Source organism: Hypomesus nipponensis, chromosome 16 (assembly GCF_054491055.1).
Source record: "Hypomesus nipponensis isolate SF chromosome 16, ASM5449105v1, whole genome shotgun sequence".
NCBI classification, from domain to species: domain Eukaryota; kingdom Metazoa; phylum Chordata; class Actinopteri; order Osmeriformes; family Osmeridae; genus Hypomesus; species Hypomesus nipponensis.
In genome coordinates this window covers 5804447-5812471 of record NC_140376.1, presented here as the reverse complement: position 1 = coordinate 5812471, position 8025 = coordinate 5804447, and the positions used below count along the sequence as shown (strand labels likewise).

The window sequence follows — 8025 nt, the reverse complement described above, 5'->3', positions numbered from 1 at the left end:
GTTCCAGTCACTAATCTGCAGTCACAACAATGGGTGCATTGTGCGAGGAAGGGGAAATCTAAGAACCAACCTTACCTAACCTCCCTGCCACCCAAATTGTGTACATTTGAAATTATTGACTCTTCTCATGGAAGAAAGATGCTTTACGTGTTCCATAATGCAAATAGGCCCATGGGTTACATGAAATTAATGGTTTAGACCTAACTTATTCACATCCAGGTTTTGCCTTTTTATTCAGTTAAGTTGAGCTGTGACAGTGGCATTATTGTCATTGGGTTTTATATTTGACAATAACTGAACCTACCAATACTTGAGACTGATGTCCATTTTTGCATTCTTGAGTAGGCTATAGGCCATCTCCACATTCTGTATACTGGTTGGTCAATAGTTGGTACAAGTTGCAGCACAATATTGACTAACAAAGGCACTGACATCACACCTTGCCGAAAGTCTTCTCCCAAGAAATATATTACTATTTCAGAATCTGTAACATTCTGTGTGACTTGAGGTGGTAGGCTTTATTACTTTTTTGGGGGTAAAATCATGATACAAATAAACATAATATCTTAAAGATTCCATGTTTCGCCTTATATCATAGCAAAAAAAAGTTTGTCAGCACGTGACATCATTTGAGGTCTTAACCTTTCAATCTAGCGCGCGATTACGGATGTTTATGTACTAAGCTACGCGCGTTGTCGCGGTTTAACAAAGTTTACTATTTCTTACTACTTTTCAACTTTAGACAACAATGTTATGTACTAAAATATCAATTGTCTTCGATATTCATACCGACGTTGAACTTCAAAAGGTATTAGAAATGTAATAACACGTTCTCTTGCTCCAAGTCCTCAGTTCAAAATATTTGGTTCGTAAAACACTTCATGCAATTGGCGCCTGCAATCCTTGTACAGTTTTGTAGTAACAATAGCCTACGTTTGTGGAATACATTGCTAGGTTTGTTGAACATAATGTGTTGTGCCTCTGTTTTTAAAGCACAGTATTGTGTCTTGACTTCCAAAAGTGTTTTTCTTCAGAGGAGGAGCACGGTTCTGTGTCTTGGGTGTCATCCTGTGAAGATCCCTAAGTTTGGAAAGGAAGTGACTGCTGCTGATAATGCTGGCTTGAAGTTCCTGTGCATCCACCAGTGCCAAATCCTAAGAAGTGGCTTGTACCTTGCCAGCTAGTCCCTGGGGTCTATTCCTTAGACTAGGAACATTGTTGGGAGCGGAGCAGAGACCTGGTGAGATATTTAGATGTACATAATCAACTTGGTTGGCATTTAGCTGTTTTAAACAATTAACACCCTTATAGCAGAATTTATCACTCAACAACCATCGTTAACAGCTGGCATATGAGGTGATATGTCTGTGTTGCTTTGTGTTGATGGAGCCTTCCAAATGCTTTACTGCATGACTTGCACACACATAAGACGAAGTGTAAAACAAACTGTATGGTCCCTTTTTACATTTTTACAGATGCACTGTTCACAGTTAAAAAACAAGAAGTCACTCCCAACATATTCAGATGTACCATAAAAAAAGTGTTTGGCGATAACAGCTGTCACATTTGACGAATACTTTTTTTTTTCCTCTTCTCATCAGTGCATTATAATCTACATCATGGCACGGACAGCGTTAGCGTGGACATGAGGGCCGGGGCCGAGGGCATGCTCGCTCTCTAGCGGAAGGCTGGAGAGGGCCCGTGGGGGGAAGGGAGGGGGGTGGGAGAAGGGGAAGGGGGGAGGGGATGAGTGAAGGTCAGAGGAGCACTGCGTGGGTTGCTGCTGGCTGACATAGGACATCAGGATGACACTGTTGGCCGCCATTCATCCCTACTCTCTCTGATTCAGTCGGATGTGCCAAGATGGACGTCAGCATGGCGGGTGGCTCTCAGGGTAACGGTCCCGGCGCGGGGAGGAGGGCCTGTCGCCTCGAATGGTGCGGACAGCACAATGTCTTGTTTCAGGGACGGTTCTTGGTGCTTTTGGCATTTGGCTCGCTTTGACGACGTCTGGCTGCTATTTCCAAGTGTCTGCAGGGCAAGGCAAAAAAAAAAAAACGGTTTCCGATTTGATTGCCACGAGTGCAGAAAACCTCTGAACACATTTCTCCAAAAGTTGAACGTTTCTGCCAACTTGACCATCAACTCTCACCCGCCTAAATTGATGAGTGCTTTCTGATGATCCATTAAGACGTAGCTAAAGGTCCACGGGTATAAATAGCATTCAAGGGCGCCATGTGATCTTTTCGCAGGAAACCAGGGGGAGGTTGCATGACGCTTTCCAGTCATTAATCTGATGCAGTGGGGTTAGCTTTTTTCCTTCATTTTTTATCTTTGTATGCTTATACTGTATGATATACTGGTGCTCTTGGAGTTATCGTTTCTCAATTAGTTATAGCTTAATTTATTATTCTTATACATGTTTTAATATGTTGATAATTGTTGCAAATTGTTTAGTTAGTTAGTTTAGGTAACATGATTGGATTAGTTTTTTTTCCTTGTGTGCCGTGAACACACAACGCCCAAAAATATTCCAAGTGGTCATGTACAACAGCAATCCTCGGCCCACTTCATCCCCCCGCTGCCTGGTCCGTCCCCTGCATGCACGTGGGAGAGCCAGTGAGCTCACCACCACTCCCAGAACGGGAGAGCAGTTGACCGCACATCTTGGCTCTGTCAGCGATGGAGAGGCAGATGGTGCTTATGGCCAGTGCTCAAGCCCTCTCCTATCCCCCTTCCTCTCTCTCTCTCTCTCTCTCTCTCTCTCTCTCTCTCTCTCTCTCTCTCTCTCTCTCTCTCTCTCTCTCTCTCTCTCTCTCTCTCTCTCTCTCTCTCTCTCTCTCTCTCTCTCTCTGTCTCTCTGTCTCTCTGTCTCTCTCTCTCTCCTTGTCTCTCTCTCTCTCTCCTTGTCTCTCTCTCTCTCTCCTTGTCTCTCTCTCCTTCTCTCTCTCTCTCTCTCTCTCTCTTTCTCTCTCTCTCTCTCTCTCTTTCTCTCTCTCTCTCTACCCTAGTCCACCCCTGCCAGCCCTCTGGGCTCTGCGATGCTGGTTGTAGATTTAGTCTACAATATGTTTCAGGGAGACACATGTACACACACACATAGACACACACACACACCAGAGAGATGCAGGACCAGCTGGATGTAAAGTTGGGTGTCAGGATGGTTGTATTTTAGACTCTATATCTTGAATTTATTAACCTTAGCCATTTTTCTAATTCACATGCACATTCTCGTTGTCGTCCTTGGTGACATTCAGTATTTTTTATTTATTAAAGTCACTTGTGTCACTAATGTTTGTTCCTTATGATAGACTATATATACTAGATCACAGCAGAAGAATGTCTGTAGATCAGTGTCTTATTTTCTGGAGATTTAATCTTACAATTCTGCACGGAAGGAAAAGGATATAAATGTTACCTGTTTATATTCTTAGGTGTTTCGACCATTTTTGCTTGTGTTATATACCGCGTGTGGAGGTCAGTCATCTGTGATGAGCATGTGATAAAATACTGACGCACATAGAGGATCTGAAGTCAACTTGATATATTCCAGAGGGATTTTTTCGATTCTAGCTCTAGGAAACCGATGGACTCAATACTACAACGGTTTCATTCTGGCTTCCTGTGGCAAATTGACCCATTCTGGGGTGCGTTAAAACAGATGACTAGGATGCAAGAGAGCCAGGGCCTGTGTGTGTGTGTGTGTTTCCAATTGTCGGTACACACGTGCAGCAGGTCCCCATTACTGTCCTCACTCAGGATCCAGTCTCACAACAGACCTCAACCCAAACCCTTAAGTCAACAACACATCAGACCGGTCCATCAGACTAGAAAGAGCTAGCAGTTTGGTCCTGGCACAAACATACAGTACTTTACCTTTTCAATGGAGTCGATTTCTTTGAATCTACTGTACACTTTCTTTGAATCTTCACAGTGTTGCAGACGGAACGCATCTTCCCATGCCAGTATGTGGCACCCCGATCAAGCTTGATCGGCTAATCCTTGAGGTTGTTAAAAGTTCAAAGTCACTGTTTACAGATCTTACTGTGTGGGATACATGCGTTGACACGATGGTCAGTGTGGAGGAGATGGTATTTATTGTGCTGCATGCGTTTCCCTTTGCAGTTTTAACAATCTGGAACACTAAGACATCTGACAACCATCACAGTGGAAAAATGCATGAAAACAAACACTCTTGTTTGGAGTAGAGCTTCCTGCGTTTTGTCAAACGCTTCGTGTTTTCTGCGCCTCTTAAGTTCTGCAAGTACCGATACGGCAGATAAGCGATATAAAAAAAAAAAAAAAAAGTTACCCAGATCCTTCTGACTCACCAAACGTTTTAAACATTTTAATGTAGAACTGCCTATGAGTCATGATGCCGGGAAAAAAGAATACGCTGAAGAAATATGTGGCTAAATGATGGCCTGGTAGAAGTCAACAAAGCGGTCTGATGAATCACCCAGAACAATAAGATACAAAGAAGAAAAAAAAAGAACAAAGATGCTGGTTGAGACCTGCTTGTTGTCAAACCAGGCGATTCTTTCCAGTGACACTCTGGTGGCTTCTCTGTGCTTTACCATGCAGAGGGAAGAGGGCTGGCTGGGTGGCAGGCCCTCGCTCGGCCAGGGGGCTCGAGCACGTTTCACAAAGAGGAAAAGCAAAACAGATGTTGACAATCATGTATTATTTTTTTTCAGCGTTTTGAATTATGGTTAGCAAGAGGAAGTAACCCAATGCACACATTTGGTTAAGTTATTGGATTTGGGGATAAATTGAAAAAATGTGCTCACTGGCTTCACTTTGTGGCGTTGTAAAAATGTGTACCGCTCTCAAATCCTTACACGGACACTCGATCTGGGTTTGGGGAATTTGAATTGATTGTTTTATAATCTGTTAAGGTTTCTTTTTTTTTTTTACAAAATTGGGTGTTGATAAATGAGTGTGCTGTTAGGGGCCGTGGTTTGTTCCGTAGACCATTCTTCTTCCACATGGCTCTCTGTTAACAGGAGGTCTGGTCTTGCAGGTGATGGTCTCTTTCGCTTCTTATTGCTTGTGCTGCAGCATATAGTAAATACAAAAAATAAAAAACATGAGCACAAAAGAGTGAGTTTTGATGCAAAAAAAGATGTACACAATTAAACCATTTCAAATATTTGGTTATTATTGTATACTTGTTGACTTGTTATATGTTGTGTGTATAACTTGTAACATGTATTGTAACAATTTGTAATTTAAAAGTAAAAGAGTAAAAATGTAGTAAATTCTATTCTTGACATTGCAGATCTTTGCTGCCGACGGCATGCTACACTCGGAGGGTAGCAATGCTTAGCGTGAAATCCAAGATCCCGGTAAGACCCGTCTCTGTAAATGTGAGATCCAGTGGAAAATAATTTTGTCTGTGAAAATAGAACTTTTTCAACTGTGAGAGGAAGAATGATAAGTTGAAGGCCTGTCAGTACAACACTGCCTCCTACTGGTGAGCTGGAAGACTTGACTGACTGTTGTCACTCACTCAGACCAACAGTTCTGTTTAATTGTTATTTTTTTGTCCTAGTATCAAAAGAGCATTGCTGGCTTAAGATAATATATTAGACATTGTTTTGATATTGTAGGTGATTTAGTTGGATTTGACTGGTTGTGATTTTTAGGCTATATTATATTATACAAGCAAATCATTAACTAAATGTCTATGTGACTATTATTCTGTAAGGACTTAAGATCATGGCATTTTAAACTAATACAGAATATGTAATTATTCACTATTACTTATTTTTATTACATTCATTTCATACAAAGTAATGTCTTGCTTATGTGAGAAGTCTGCTAAAATATGTTTTGCAGTGTATTATGTGGAATTATGATTTTGCCATAAAATAGTAGTGGTACAGTTATTTTACCAGTGCTTAAACTACACAGATTTACAGTTTTTCCTCCGATATATATTTCTAGAGGAAGTTGTTTCAAGTTCTAATTAATTCTATAATACACATTAATATTACACAATCTTTAAATATGATCCAATGACCATTTTCCGGTATCCCTCTGAAAATATATCCCACTTTACCCCACCCCAACATTTTCCTTTTGCTCAAATATTTTGATAAAATATGATAAAGTATCCTAATTATCAATGTAAAAACATAGATATTTTTTACACATAACATCTTAAACTATCCATCAATAAAAGGTATTTGAGAACATCCTAAAACAGGAAAGGTCAAGTTTCTATATTTTTGTAATCGTTTTAGGAACACGGTGTGCTAGAAAGTTTAAAAAAATCTGTTGTACAGAAGGTGAAGTGAGTCTCATTCCCCTCCCTGACTCTACAGAGTTTCACTCTTCAAGGTGCTGTGTACCTGGGCATTCAAGATACCCTCCCCAAAGCGCCCTCAGTATCTTTGGCTGAATCAAATTCCATAGCCGCTGTGTCACAATGGGAGAACTGTTTGATGGGCTTTCTCAGTCTTAGACTCCCCCCTGGCTCAGGTATTCCCCCAGATGAGCTACCTGAGCTGCAGGGAGCCCAGCCACCTTTCCTGCCCCCTCCAGCCCTGCTCACTGCAACTGGCTCCCGGAAGACAGAGAAAAACTAACTCTTAAAAGTCATGCATTCAAATGCATTATTTGTTGGTACTGCGACCGACGCTACCTGACTCATGCAAAAGTCAAAAGTATTTTACCTTGAGAGCTTGAATTAGTTTTAATATAATTCTTGTACGGCATAAATATTTAACTTCAGTGAATTTAATTAATTTACATTTGCTTCATAAGGCAGTCAAGGGTTCCAAATGTCATAATCAATAGTTTAGACAGTAAAGTATAAAACTCCTCATTTTTTTACTCAAATTATTTCAATGTAAATATATTGTGTTTAAGGTCACTTACTTATCCTTCCTCAGATAATGAAGTGTCTTCTGGTCAGCTTCCTACACAACCTAAGTTCCACCTCACTATGTCCAGACTCTGTCTAGATCAAAACTAACCGGTACAGTGTCATATTAGACAGCCGATTAAAGATACCTTCCTGTGTCCGGTTTATATGAGCTTCTCTGTCTTCTATTGTCTGCAGGTATTTATGCCAAAAAATAGACATTTGCCGGAGGAGGGAAACGAGAGGTTGAGGGGTGTGTGTGTGTGTGTGTGGGGGGGGGGGGGGTAGCCCAAAACAAAACATTGCATGATAGTCTTTAAGCAGTTCCATCTGTCCAGCCGAAATTTCAGGGCTAATAGCCTGTGGCATTTCAGCCCACTGCCCTCACTCCCTCTACCTGACTCTGTCCTATTAAATCTCTCCACTCCTCCAAAAAAGAGTAGAAAGTGCGGAAAAAAAGAAGAACTTGTGCAGATCAAGTCAACGGACCGGTGGTGGTGGCCGATGATGAGGATGATGATGATGAAGAACAAGTCCTAATTAAAGAGAGAGGAAGGTGGGGGGGAAAGAACCCGAGCGCTCAGCGATGTGGAAAAAAGGCTCATCGTTCTGGTGTTTTTTTTTTTTTTTTTAAGACAGCGCGCTCTGTGAGCAGATGACTGCCGCTCACCTTGCCACGGGGTCTGCGTGAGATTGGTTCATTGTCAATGAGGTTTTTTTTTTTTTTTTTTTTTTTTTTACCCATGATTCCATATGGTATGGAGTGGGCTACATGTTGCCCAACATGCCAGTGCAAATGTTTTCTCAATTAGGTGTCTTATCTCCGGTGAGTGCACTAGCATCAGATGAAGCTTGCTGACAGCGTAATGGCAGGCAAAACCTCGGAAGGCTCCATCAAATGGCAGCTCTGCTACGACATCTCGGCCAGGACTTGGTGGATGGTAAGTTGGCAGCAATCGAAGCTGATTTTTTTCTTCTTCCTCCTTCTTTCCTTCCTTTTTCTTAAAAAAAAAGCCTAAACTTTTCCCTCCCTCTTTTTTTTTTTTTTTTACGGTCTTCAAAAAATAACAAGAAACGTTGTCTTTTTGGGGATGTTGAGAAATTCAATTTATCGTTGACAGCCTTTTTAAAGTAATGAATTATTGCTTGTTTTT

At 41.2% G+C, this 8025-nt stretch overlaps 1 long non-coding RNA gene across 1 annotated transcript; it reads left to right on the top strand.

The window, feature by feature from the left end:
• Window positions 1-669: 669 nt before the first annotated feature.
• On the top strand, window positions 670-6115 carry LOC146254533 (uncharacterized). Its single transcript, XR_014731535.1, has 3 exons — window positions 670-808; window positions 1035-1240; window positions 5282-6115. It is a non-coding gene; the product is annotated as an uncharacterized LOC146254533 (long non-coding RNA).
• Window positions 6116-8025: the final 1910 nt, after the last annotated feature.